This window comes from Bos mutus, chromosome 15 (assembly GCF_027580195.1).
Source record: "Bos mutus isolate GX-2022 chromosome 15, NWIPB_WYAK_1.1, whole genome shotgun sequence".
Classification (NCBI taxonomy): Eukaryota; Metazoa; Chordata; class Mammalia; order Artiodactyla; family Bovidae; genus Bos; species Bos mutus.
In genome coordinates this window covers 27,827,966-27,841,978 of record NC_091631.1, presented here as the reverse complement: position 1 = coordinate 27,841,978, position 14,013 = coordinate 27,827,966, and the positions used below count along the sequence as shown (strand labels likewise).

The 14,013-nt window shown below is 47.9% G+C and overlaps 1 pseudogene; it reads right to left on the bottom strand.

Annotated features, from left to right (window-relative positions):
- Positions 1–1,549: 1,549 nt before the first annotated feature.
- On the bottom strand, positions 1,550–13,406 carry LOC102288218 (olfactory receptor 2AT4-like; annotated as a pseudogene).
- Between the last annotated feature and the right edge of the window lie 607 nt (positions 13,407–14,013).

Sequence of the window (14,013 nt, the reverse complement as noted above, 5' to 3'; positions counted from 1 at the left end):
CAGAAAGTGAAGAGGAACTCAAAAGCCTCTTGATGAAAGTGAAAGTGGAGAGTGAAAAAGTTGGCTTAAAGCTCAACATTCAGAAAATGAAGATCATGGCGTCCGGTCCCATCACTTCATGGGAAATAGATGGGGAAAGAGTGGAAACAGTGGAAACAGTGTCGGACGTTATTTTTGGGGACTCCAAAATCCCTGCAGATGGTGATTGCAGCCATGAAAGTAAAAGACGCTTACTCCTTGGAAGAAAAGTTATGACCAACCTAGATAGCATATTGAAAAGCAGAGACATTACTTTGCCCACAAAGGTCTGTCTAGTCAAGGCTATGGTTTTTCCAGTAGTCATGTATGGATGTGAGAGTTGGACTGTGAAAAAAGCTGAGCCCCGAAGAATTGATGCTTTTGAACTGTGGTGTTGGAGAAGACTCTTGAGAGTCCCTTGGACTGCAAGGACATCCAACCAGTCCATTCAAAAGGAGATCAGCCCTGGGATTTCTTTGGAAGGAATGATGCTAAAGCTGAAACTCCAGTACTTTGGCCACCTCATGCAAAGAGTTGACTCATTGGAAAAGACTCTGATGCTGGGAGGGAATGGGGGCAGGAGGAGAAGGGGACAACAGAGGATGAGATGGCTGGATGGCATCACTGACTTGATGGACGTGAGTTTGAGTGAACTCCAGGAGATGGTGATGGACAGGGAGGCCTGGCGTGCTGTGGTTCATGGGGTCGCAAAGAGTCGGACACGACTGAGTGACTGAACTGAACTGAACTGATTATGTCTCCAGTTGAATCAGGACTGCTTAATCCACAGAGGCCAGAGTCATCAGGACTGGAAACACAAATTTCCCCTCTTGGGTCAGTGAGGGTAATGATGAGTGGAGCCACTCTAAATTCCACCCGCCAGTTCTTGGCAGGAAGCATCACTTTTTAATGGACATCCAAGCTGAAAATGGATCCATTCCATTGGACAAGAACACAGACCCTGTTACTGCTCCCTGACTGGAGAAGCTAGTGGTTTTCTTATGCAGTCTTTTCAAGCCTCTCCCCCAACTGTATTGCTGATTCATGAATATTTGCTAACAAATAAGTGATATCAATGCCAAAAATAGAAGAACTTACAGGAAAATTTTAACGCTAAAGCAAATGGTAACTTCTTGGCTCCCTCAGTCCCCTGCCCTGTTGCTTCTCTCAGTCATATTGTCTTATAGTATTTCTTTGGGTCTGACTCTCCAGTTAAACTATAAATACCATGGGAGCAGCAAATAGGTCTGGTTTATTTCTGTGCAGATCAAGTAAAGATTTTTAATATGAATCACTGAATGATCAAATTTTATTCATCATGTTAATGACTGGGGGAAATTGTGAAAATCAATTATTCTGTAGCACCAGTGGGAAGACTTCTTCAAGTCCTATTATTTGAGGACCAGGTTTTAGATGTCTGATCAACCAAATGAAGTCAATTTGGATTGCTATAACTCATTTAAAAATGTTTATTGTGTTTATTCTGTACTGGGCACTGTCATTTGTGCCCAGGGAGCTGAATTAGTTGTAACTAAGGATCAAGGGCCCAGGAATTCCCTAGGTTCTGAGGACATGCCATTTTGGTGATGGCTGTCTTGACATCCTTGTTCCTCAGCGTGTAGATGAGAGGGTTAAGGACAGGTGTGAGAATAGCATACACCACGTTGCCCACGATGTGGAAGTCGAGGGGCAGGTCAGCCCTGTAGGCCACATAGGCTATGGCAATGGATGAGTAGTAGGTGCCAACCACCAGGAGGTGGGAGCTGCAGGTGGAGAAGGCTTTGGAGCATCCTTCTCGGGAGCCGGTGCGAAGCACTGAGGCCAGGATGTGGGCATAGGAGAGAAGCACCAGGAGAAGGGGCAGGAAGGACACCACCATGGCGATGCAGAAGCCCATGAGGGTCTGGGGGCTGGTGTCAGAGCAGGAGGCCTGGACCACAGCTAAGTGGTCACAGAAGCAGTGGTAGATGTAAACAGTGCTGTCAAAAGCCATGTGGGAGGTCTGCACCACTGCTGGGATGGGCAGAAGGAGGGCAGTGAGCCAGGCACTGGCTGCCAGGGCAGCATTGGTCTGCGGGGTCATGAGCACAGGGTAATGCAGCGGGCGGCAGATAGCCACATAGCGGTCATAGGCCATGACCACCAGGATGAAGGCTTCAGAGCAGGAGAAGCTGTGGAAGAGGTACATCTACAGGAAGCAGGCAGAGAAGCTGAGATAGCGATCCCCACGCAAGAATAAGGACAGCATCTTTGGGACAGTGGTTGTGGTGAAGAGGATGTCCAGGGCTGAGAGGTTGATCAGGAAGAAGTACATGGGCTTGTGAAGGCTGGGCTCTATCACCACGGCCACCAGGATCAGGGCATTTCCCACCAGGATGAGCAGGTAGATTAAGAGGAAAATGACAAAGACAAGGAGGAAGAGGGATTCAGGCAGAGAGGGGATGCCCACCAAGTAGAAGCAGGTGAGGAGCCCTTTGATCCATTGCAGATGGCTTCCACTGTGAGTCAGTGCTAGATACCAGCAGACAGACTGGAAATATCAGTACATTCCTGTAAACCAGAACAAGCATGAAAACGTCAACTGAAACACATATCTTTTTCTTTCCAACCATGGATTTCAATCCTAACAGTTTCTTTGTGCCTAGAATTTCATTGCACAACTAAGATGCCCAGGATGGTGAGTTGTCTAAGGAGCATTGGTTGCAAAGCTGGTCCTGTCTGGTGGGGTAGAGAAATGGACATAAACCCCTGAAGGACTGTCAAAGGACAGGTAGAACACATATCAAGAACTGGGGCCAGTATGAGCAGCTTCAGGGACGCAGCAAGTCCCACATGTGAAATAAGTTTCTTACAATCAGCATTATCCCATATGGCAAAAGACTGGCTTGAAAATGAGCAAATTCCATATAACTGCTGCTGCTACTGCTGCTAAGTCACTTCAGTTGTGTCTGACTCTGTGCGGCCCCATAGACAGCAGCCCACCAGGCTCCCCCGTCCTTGGGATTCTCCAGGCAAGAACACTGGAGTGGGTTGCCATTTCCTTCTCCAATGCATGAAAGTGAAAAGTGAAAGTGAAGTTGCTCAGTCGTATCTGACTCTTAGCAACCCCAAGGACTGCAGCCTACCAGGCTCCTCCATCCATGGGATTTTCCAGGCAAGAGTACTGGAGTGGGGTGCCATTGCCTTCTCCGTTCCATATAACTAGAGGCATGCAAAGCTGGGGTCTTTTTAGCTAAAATGGTGCAGAGGAAGTTTTAATGTTTAGATAGGCACTAGATTAAAAATCTTTAAGCAACCATCTGACCCTAGATCCATTGGTTCTTTTTAAAAAGTAATATAACTGAGTGACATTAATAGGAACATGGAGGATTCCCTTTCTATGATGTCTTACTGATAGAGACAGCTGCTTTCCTCAAGGGCTGCTACAAAATGCCATCTGCTTCAGCTGAGAACAGCTCCTCTTTCCATGGAGCTGCTGCTGGGGCTCTCTCTGTCTCAATCTAACATGAGCACCCTGGGACCTGTCCTTAGATCCTGTCTCTTTGTCATGTCCAGGGACCAACCATCCTGCTCTGCCCAGATCTGCCAGGTTTTAGCACTGCTAGTGCCACATCCCAGGAAATCCCTTCAGTTCAGTTCAGTTCAGTCGCTCAGTCACGTCCAACTCTTTGCGACCCCATGATTTGCAGCACACCAGGCCTCTCTGTCCATCACCAACTCCTGGAGTTCACTCAAACTCACGTCCATCGAGTCGATGATGCCATCCAGCCATCTCATCCTCTGTCGTCCCTTTCTCCTCCTGCCCTCAATCCCTCCCAGCATCAGAGTCTTTTCCAATGAGTCAACTCTTTGCATGAGGTGGCCAAAGTACTGGAGTTTCAGCTTTAGTATCATTCCTTCCAAAGAACACCCAGGGCTGATCTCCTTTTGAATGGACTGGTTGGATGTCCTTGCAGTCCAAGGGACTCTCAAGAGTCTTCTCCAACACCACAGTTCAAAAGCATCAATTCTTCGGGGCTCAGCTTTCTTCACAGTCCAACTCTCACATCCATACATGACTACTGGAAAAACCATAGCCTTGACTAGACAGACCTTTGTTGGCAAAGTAATGTCTCTGCTTTTGAATATGCTATCTAGGTTCGTCATAACTTTCCTTACAAGGAGTAAGCGTCTTTTAATTTCATGGCTGCAATCACCATCTGCAGTGATTTTGGAGTCCAAAAAAATAAAGTCTGACACTGTTTCCCCATCTATCTGCCATGAAGTGATGGGACCAGATGCCATGATCTTCATTTTCTGAATGTTGAGCTTTAAGCCAACTTTTTCACTCTCCTCTTTCACTTTCATCAAGAGGCTTTTGAGTTCCTCTTCACTTTCTGCCATAAGGGTGGTGTCATCTGCATCTCTGAGGTTATTGATATTTCTCCCAGCAATCTTGATTCCAGCTTGTGCTTCTTCCAGCCCAGCGTTTCTCATGATGTACTCTGCATAGAAGTTAAATAAGCAGGGTGACAATATACAGCCTTGACGTACTCCTTTTCCTATTTGGAACCAGTCTGTTGTTCCACGTCCAGTTCTAACTGTTGCTTCCTGACCTGCATAAATGCAAAAAAGCAAAATGGCTGTTTGGGGAGGCCTTACAAATAGCTGTAAAAAGAAGAGAAGTGAAAAGCAAAGGAGAAAAGGAAAGATAAAAGCATCTGAATGCAGAGTTCCAAAGAATAGCAAGAAGAGATAAGAAAGCCTTCCTCAGTGATCAATGCAAAGAAATAAAGGAAAGCAACAGAATGGGAAAGACTAGAGATCTCTTCAAGAAAATTAGAGATACCAAGGGAACATTTCATGCAAAGATGGGCTCGATAAAGGACAGAAATGGTATGGACCTAACAGAAGCAGAAGATATTAAGAAGAGGTGACAAGAATACACAGAAGAACTGTACAAAAAAGATCTTCATGACCAAAATAATCACGACGGTGTGATCACTCACCTAGAGCCAGACATCCTGGAATGTGAAGTCAAGTGGGCCTTAGAAAGCATCACTACAAACAAAGCTAGTGGAGGTGATGGAATTCCAGTTGAGCTATTCCAAATCCTGAAAGGTGATGCTGTGAAAGTGCTGCACTCAATATGCCAACAAATTTGGAAAACTCAGCAGTGGCCATAGGACTGGAAAAGCTCAGTTTTCATTCCAATCCCAAAGAAAGGCAATGCCAAAGAATGCTCAAACTACCACACAATTGCACTCATCTCACATGCTAGTAAAGTAATGCTCAAAATTCTCCAAGCCAGACTTCAGCAATATCCGAACCGTGAACTTCCAGATTTTCAAGCTGGTTTCAGAAAAGACAGAGGAACCAGAGACCAAATTGCCAACATCCGCTGGATCATGGAAAAAGCAAGAGAGTTCCAGAAAAACATCTATTTCTGCTTTACTGACTATGCCAAAGCCTTTGACTGTGTGGATCACAATAAACTGTGGAAAATTCTGAAACAGATGGGAATACCAGACCACCTGACCTGCCTCTTGAGGAAATCCCTAGTCCCTGGCAAACTGAGATGTTAGTCGCCCTACTAGGGTAGGAGCATTTTATATGCCTTTGGTAAAAGGAGTCATTTTCCCCAGTGAATCCAAGTGGAACATGGATTCTCCACCTATTGGGAAAAAAAGAAAAAACCAGACTCCCAGGCACTTCCCGGACCACTCCATGGTCTTCCCCACGCTCAGCTGCTGTAGCTCAGCAGGTATCACTGTTTGGCCACTTCATGCCCATTGCCTGGGCCCCAGTCCAGAGTGCACCACAGGGAACTAAAACATCTCAGAAGCAATGTCAGGAGAGACAGCCAAGCCCTCTGCAGAGAGTAACTCCACTCTTGGGAGACCACTGAAGAAAGCTACTGAGGATGCATGGCAGCCCAAGGCCCCCATAGTGAGACTTTCCAACCCTCAAAACTGAGCCAATGGCAGTGTTCACTCACCCTTCCCCTTGACTGAGTGATCCAGGGCCAGATTATGTTGATGTTCACTGCCTCTCTGCCCCAGGAACCCCTGGAGCTGATCCACTTGATTTTCCAGAACCATCCCAGCTTCTCTCCCTCTTCTAACAAAACCCTTCTTGTGTCAAAGATTATGTAAGCACGAAAATTGCTTGCAGACAGTTGAGTCCCTGACTCTTTCTTTCACAAATGAATCTTCAGACCGGGGTGGGAATGGCGAGCAGCCTCAGGTCAACAGCTGGTCTGCACCAGCCTTCGTCCTGGAATCTAGGCCTCTAGATCTGGTCTTACACTCTTTCCACCAAGATAGGCCACCTGGAGGATTCAGAAGCTCTGGTTTTCACCTGGGGAAAAAAATAGGCCAAAATTTTCCTTTTCCTCTTTCTGTTTCTTAGACTGCTATCAGAGACAGTTATGAATTCTCTTTTGTTCTGAGGGTGTTTTCAAACAGTTTTAAGTGGACTGGTTACTAAACGGAGGCTCTGCATGGCTAGAAAAAAAAAAAAGCTATCCTCAAGAAGTGACTTAAGGGGACTTCCCTGGTGGTCCAGTGGTTGAGAAACTGCCTTGCAATGCAGGGGACCCAGGTTTGATCCCTGGTGGGGGAACTAGGACCCCTCATGCTGCAGGGGAACTAAGTCTGAGAGTCACAGCTACTGAGCCTGTGAGCTACAACTCGAGAGTCTGCAATGCAAAGAAAGATCCCACCTTCTGCAACTAAGACCTGATGCACCAAATGAATTTTTTAAAAAAGAAAGAAATGACTTAAAGAAGAGGTGGACTGGATGCTTCTGCATGCAAAAAAGTCATGGCAGTCAGAGCACCCATCCTGAGTAAAACTGTTGTACACTTTGTGCCTGGTAGAACCTAGCTCATAATAAACCCTCAACAAATACTTTTAAATAAATGAATTAATGAATGAGACAGTTAACCCAAGTTCAACTTAACTTTTTCCCATAATTGACTAATCAGCAGGGATTTTTACTTTCTTTTGTTTTAGCATCTAAATTAATACAAACCATATTTCTGGGGAAGTTGATACAATTCTGAGATGCTGTTCTCTCCCCCCTGACTGAGCCCATGTAAGTGAGTTGTGTGAGGTTTGTGCAAGGTTTGCAGGGCTGTCACAGAATATCAGAGCCAGAAGCATCCTTATAAGCAAGCAATGTAGTCCACTTCCCATGGCCCTCCCCTCATTTATCCAATAAAGTAACTCAGAGAAGGGAGCTTGACTCGCTCAACCAAGGTCACACAAAGAGATGAAAGTCAGATGCCCGACTCCCTGCCCAGGGCTCCTAAGAGTCCACCATGGAAGAGGCACTGAAGCACCCCTGTCTGACAGCCTGGATCATTCATGTTTCCCTCACCAGCCTGCCGCTTTCTTGAGGCTGGAGACTGAGCCAGCTCATCTCCTGTAAAACCAGCATTTCCATGGGGCCCAGCACCTCGCTTCTCAGTGTTTACACAGAGTTGTCCTGACCACCTCCAGGGCTTTCCCTCCAGCGTCCTGCAGAATCAGACCCTTGATTCTGTGAAAGCTTCTGGCCCTGCTCCCTTACTGTTGCTAATAGGGAGGAGGAGGCCTAGAGAGGGGCTGTGCCTGGCCATAGTCACACAGTCAGTGAGTCAGCAGCCAGCCTGCATGCCCAGTAGCTTCAGCCATGTCCTATTCTTCGCAACATCATGGACTGTATGTAGCCCACCAGGCTCCTCTGTTCATGGGATTCTCCAGGCAAGAGTATTGGAGCAGGTTGCCATGCCCTCCTCCAGGGGATCTTCCCAACTCAGGGATCGAACCCACATCTCTTACGTCTCCTGCATTGGCAGGCAGGTTCTTTACCACTAGCACCAACTGGGAAGTCAGCCTGCAATGCTATAAATTGAGGCAGAAAGAGTTTAGCCCATTTCCCTTCTCCTGGAGCCCCTTTCATTGTGGGGTGAAGGTGCCTGACTGTCTGCCCCCTTAAACCATGTCCTTCCAGAGCCTTGTCCCTCCTTGGGCTCTGACAGGCTCTGGGCACTTCCTTGTAGCCTCCAAGTCTACATGAGGGGGGCTCAGCTCACCTGTAGCTCAGGCCACTCCAGCTGCCCCTTCCTCTCCCCAGGCCAGTGTCACCTCAGTAGGGAGAACCAGGCTGGGGTTGAAACTGGATTCATTAGACCCCTAAGCCCTCATCCCTAGCTTGCTGGGGTCCTGTCCCCTGAGGCCTCCTTCTATCAGGGACCTGTGTATTGCTTTTCTGGGGACTCCCAAGTGGCTGGTTAGCAGCTACCACTGGGCTTTGCTGATATGAGAACAACAATATTAATAGTCCTCACTGGGGCACAGAACTCTGTGGTCTATGGAGGCTTTCCCACCAATTGAACAGCAATTCAGAGCCCCATGTGACAGGCGAGGAAACTGAGGTACAGAGGCGAGAGGAATTGCCCAGTTCACAAGGTCAAGGCATAATCGAGATCTCAGGTTTGCTAATTCTTAGTCTAGCCTCTGAGCCAACCAACCACACAAAGGAGAAAAAGTTTGTGAAAACATCTCCATGTAATTGTAAACTGTGCTATTGGCCAGAGGATGGGGTGTGGGCAACTTTGGAGAGTTTTGAAGCTAGAGGAACAGGTGTTACAGAGCAGAGAGCTACTCAGTTTCCCAAATGTCCACTCTCTCTCTCCTTGGCTTCTCTCACTCTGTCTTTCTTAGATGGAGTTTGTTCTCCATCGAATGAGTCTGAGATGCCATAGAGTGGATATGTGCTCAGACGCTGCGGGCAGACCAATTTGGGTTCAAGCCTGGCTTGGAGCTCTCTGAGGTTCTATTTCCTCTTCTGTTGAACGGGAGTCTGTTCTGTGCAAGCTCTGTACTGGTGAGGTGCAGGGTGAGAAGAGGCGAAGGGGGCCAGCAGTCGTCAGAAGCACCTTCCACCCAGGTTCCCCGACCCTGCCTCCCTCCCGGGACTGTGGGCAGGCCCATAACATTCCCATTCCAGGTCTCTGCCATCTGAGAAAGCGGGTGGGGTGGTCCAGAAACGTCTCCAGGAGGAGTCCATGTATCTCAGGAATATTTTTTTAAAATTTATAGGTTCCTTTACTTTTTATTAAAAAATTATTTTATTTAGTTTTGTGGCCACACTGTGTGGCATATAAGATCTCATTTCCCTTACCAAGGACTGAACCTGTGCTCCCTACAGTAGAAGGGTGGAGTCTTAACCACCGGACCATCAGGGATGTCCCATCTCAGGAATATTTTTGAGCTCCAAACAGAAGACAGCCTGGCCCTCTAAATTCCTCCCTGCCCTGCTCCCACACCCAGTGGAGGCCAGCTGCCTAAGCCACTCTGCCCTGGCAAGTTGTCAGTGACGCTCTGTCTATCTCCATCTCGCTCCTACTGCTCCTCACCTTCCCTGGCGTCAGGCTTCGACAGATCCAAAAGGCTGGAAAAAGAAGGTGCCAAGGAGGAAAGGGAAGTTATAAATACATTGGGGGAGAGACTGGGCTGCCTCTTGGTGTGGGCAGGAGGCTCCTGGAGTGCTGGGGAGGAGAGTCCAGAATCCAGGGCCATCATTGGGGCCTCCGGCACACTCACCACTGTCACCATCGTTTCTTCCACCAGGAGGCAGTGTGCCATTGGCTTTGGGGGCCACACACTTGAGTTCGAATCCCAGCTCCTCCATTCGGGCAATGACGTCACTTCTCTCTTTGTCTCCCCTTCATGAATAGTAGGTAACAGTAGCGGCTATATTGGCTGGAGTGAAGGTTTAGTGAGACACTCTAGGCGAGAGTTCTTTGTAAGCCATGAAGTGCTGTGAAGAAGTTTTCTATATTATCTATATTATATATACTTTTTCTATATTATCACCACCATAGTCACTGAGAGGCCACCCCCCAGATGTCTTCCCCTCTGCAGGGGGACAGCTTCCTCTGGTGAAGCGGCTTGTGCTGTTGGCCACAAGTGAGGTGCAGGTACTGTGGCAGCTGGTCACGCGAGGGGATATGCGCCTGGTGGTCAGGTCTCAAGCACAAGTGCGTCACTGTCACTGTCTCCTCAGGAAAGGGGACCTGTGTGACCAGTCACCTCTGAGGTACCCTTGAACTGCTGTGACGGCCTCCACTGGTGAGGAGGCGGGTGGTATCAGCCATGTCTGAGGGACACATACACTGCTGTCACAGTCCCCTCAGGTAGAGAATTTACGGTTAGTGGTCATGTCAGGAGCACCCCTGCACCACTCTCTACAGTGAGGGGGCTGTAGTATCTGTCACATCAGAAGTAAGTGTGAAATGCTGTGAAAGCCTCCTCAGGTGAGGGGAAGTGTGGTGATGGTTCGTGTCACACCACACGTTCCTGGCCTGTGGGACTGGGACATCACTTGCACGTGTACCTCAGACCTCATTGCACAACACTAACCTATATAGTGTAGGACATGTAGCATTATCACTGGTTAACCAATGTTAACAGGAACCAATGTTCCCAACCAACCAATGGTATTCCTGTCTCTTTAAGAATTTTCCACAGTTTGCTGTGACCAAACACAGTCAAAGGTTTTGACGTAGTCAATAAAGCAGAAGTAGATGTTTTTCTGAAATTCTCTTGCTTTTTTGATGATCCAACAGATGTTGGTAATTTGCTCTCCGGTTCCTCCTCTGCCTTTTTTAAATCCAGCTTGAACATCTGGAAGTTCACGGTTCACATACTGTTGAAGCCTCACTTGGAGAATTTTGAGCATTACTTTGCTAGATGAGTGCAACTGTGCAGTAGTTTAAACATTCTTTGTCATTGCCTTTCTTTGGGATTGAATGCAAACTGACGATTTCCAGTCCTGTGGAAAACTGCTGAGTTTTCCAAATTTGCTGGCTTATTGAGTGCAGCACTTTCACAGCATCATCTTTTAGGATTTGAAATAGCTCAACTGGAATTCCATCACCTCCACTAGCTTTGTTTGCAGTGATTCTTCCTAAGGTCCACTTGACTTCACATTCTAGGATGTCTGGCTCTAGGTGGGTGATCATACCATCGTGGCTATCTGGGTCATGAAGATCTTCTTTGTACAGTTCTTCTGTGTATTCTTGCCACCTCTTCTTAATTTCTGCTTCTGGTTGGTCCATACCATTTCTGTCCTTTATTGTGCCCACATTTGCATGAAATGTTCCCTTGGTATCTCTAATCTTCTTGAAGAGATCTCTAGTCTTTCCCATTCTGTTGTTTTCCTGCTTTTCTTTGCACTGATCGCTGAGGAAGGCTTTCTTATCTCTCCTTGCTTCTCTTTGGAACTCTGCATTCAAGTGGGTATAACTTTCCTTTTCTCCTTTGCCTTTAGCTTTCTTTTTCAGCTATTTGTAAGGCCTCATTAGACACCATTTTGCCTTTTTGCATTTCTTTTTCTTGGGGATGGTCTTGATCACTGCCTCCTGTATGATGTCATGAATCTCCATTCATAGTTCTTCAGGTACTCTGTCTATCAGATCTAATCCTTTGAATCTATTTGTCACTTCCACTGTATAATTGTAAGTGATTTGATTTAGGTCATACCTGAATGGTCTAGTGACTTTCCCTACTTTATTCAGTTTAAATCTGAATTTTGCAATAAGGAGTTCATGATCTGAGCCATAGTCAGTCTTATTTTTGCTGACTGTTTAGAGCTTCTCCATCTTTGGCTGCAAAGAATATAATCAATCTGATTTCAGTGTTGACCATCTGGTGATGTCCATGTGTAGAGTCTTCTCTTGTGTTGTTGGAAGAGGGTGAAGAAATTTGGAGATGGATGGTGGTGGTTCTACCACAGTGCAAATGTACTTGATGTCACTGAACCATAAACTTAAATTTTTAATATGGTACATTTAATGTTTTAGATATGTAACCACACACACAGAAGGCTATGGTTTTTCCAGTAGTCATGTATGGATGTGAGAGTTGGACCAAGCGGCAAAGAATTGATGCTTTCGAATTGTGGTGTTGAAGAAGACTCTTTAGAGCCCCTTGGACTGCAAGGAGATCAAACCAGTCCATCCTAAAGGAAATCAACCCTGAATATTCATTGGAAAGACTGGTGCTGAAGCTGAAGTTCCAATACTTTGGCCACCCGATGCAAAGAACTGACTCATTGGAAAAGACCCTGATTCTGGGAAAAATTGAGGGCAGGAGGAGAATGGGACAACAGAGGATGAGATGGTTGGATGGCATCACCAACTCAACGGACATGAGTTTGAGCAAGCTCTGGGAGATGGTGAAGGACAGGGAAGCCTGGTATGCTGCAAAAGAGTCAGACACGACTGAGCGACTGAAAACAACAACCACACCCCTCCCCACCAAAAAAAATTAAGTGACACAGCTACCAAGTGGGAAAAACCAGTACTTCTGCCCCAGAGCCTTGTTCTTGTCCACCCACAATTTCCTCTCATTACAAGTGGAACTCCTAATCTGGCAGAAGACAGAGGAGGAGTAGGCATCCACATCAGGCTCAGAGAGAGGTTGATCCTGAGGGCCCCAGGGTGTGGGCCAAGGCAGAGTTTGAAGCAGGGAGGGGCATGATCAGATTTAAGAGCTGGAAAGTTCCCCCTGGCTCACAGCAAGATGGAGACTGGAGACAGGGAAGAGGCTGGGACACTGCCCAGGCCAGAGCTGCTAGCGGCCAGCACCAGGGCAGTGACAGCAGAACGGGAAGAAGTAGGCTGGTTTGAGAGACGAGTGTGGAGGGGAGGGAGAGAGGGGAACAGGCAGTGACTGCACCCACTGGGCTCCCCTGGCCTGTCCGCTTCAGCCTCCTCTGACAGTCTCCCTTCCAGCCCCCTCCTCCCCACGCCCTGCGCCCCACGACTGGAGTCTTAAAGAGCCAGGGGTGCAGATCTCCTCTCTGGCCCCCAGGGGGCAGTGTTACAAAGTCTGCAGGGCACTGGGGCGCTTACAGCCAGGGGTAAAGGCTTGCTCCCCTCCGTCTCCGCTGCACCCCCACCCCTGTGTCCTCTCTCCCAGAAATCAAATTATTAATAACTGTAATCTCTCATGTCCCACACTTGACACTTTACAAAAGCAGTGGTACATCCATTAGCTCACATGTTCCTTCCCCAAAGATGGGGCAGAGCAGGAAGAGACCCAGGATGACCACTTTATAATAAGGAAACCTAGAACCAGGCAGGAAATAGGACCTAACCAAAGCCAGGATGTTAGTTAGAGTCAGGGATGGGAGCCACAGGCCTGCCAGTGCCCAGTCTGGACCCTGTGCACCCACAGAACAACAGGCCACCCACCGGCCTGGGAGCCCCAAATTCGCCCTTGAACTCCCTCCCACCTCAGAGGTAACTGAGTCCCATGGGGTTGTCAGTGAGGTTGGACCGCCCTGGCACGCACCTGGTTTACTTCTTCCTCATCCTCCACCTCCAGAATTACAAGAGTCATCATCATTACCATCATCACCATATTAATAATGGCTTGTGTCTGCTCAGCTCTCAGACTTAGTGAGCACTAATCCATCAACTCATCTGAGCCCTTGGACAGCCCTGGGAAGGTATTTCACAGACAAGGGCACCGAGAATCAGAGACGCAAGAGACCAACCTGAGATCACCCAGCTAGGTCTCCGGAGAGTTCACAGTCTCCTGGGAGAGCTACGCACATAGAGTTGAAGACAGTGAGATGGTTGGGTTTAGTGCAGCCCTGCTGGGAGGTTTCCCGTCATCTCTACAGATGAGGAAACTGAGCCTCAGAGATCTTCTTACTGGGTCAGGACGAAACCATCTGTTGCCACACTCATGCTCTGTCTGGGCACATATTCTCTCCAGGCTGGAGGGAGAGGCTGGTGAGAGGTAGCGGCAGTTGGCCGCAGGGGAAGGCTGCTGTTAGGGCAAACAGGCTTCTCCAGGAAGAAATTCCAGGCCAGGTTTAAGCTGCAGAAAGCACAGCCAGGGCTGCACAGGGCTAGGTGGGCTGGAGGAGCCAGTGGCTGTGTTGAGCCAAGGGGGTAGGGCTAAGGGGCCAGGCTGGACGCTTACCTGCCTGCAGACCTGTCTTCTCACCCAG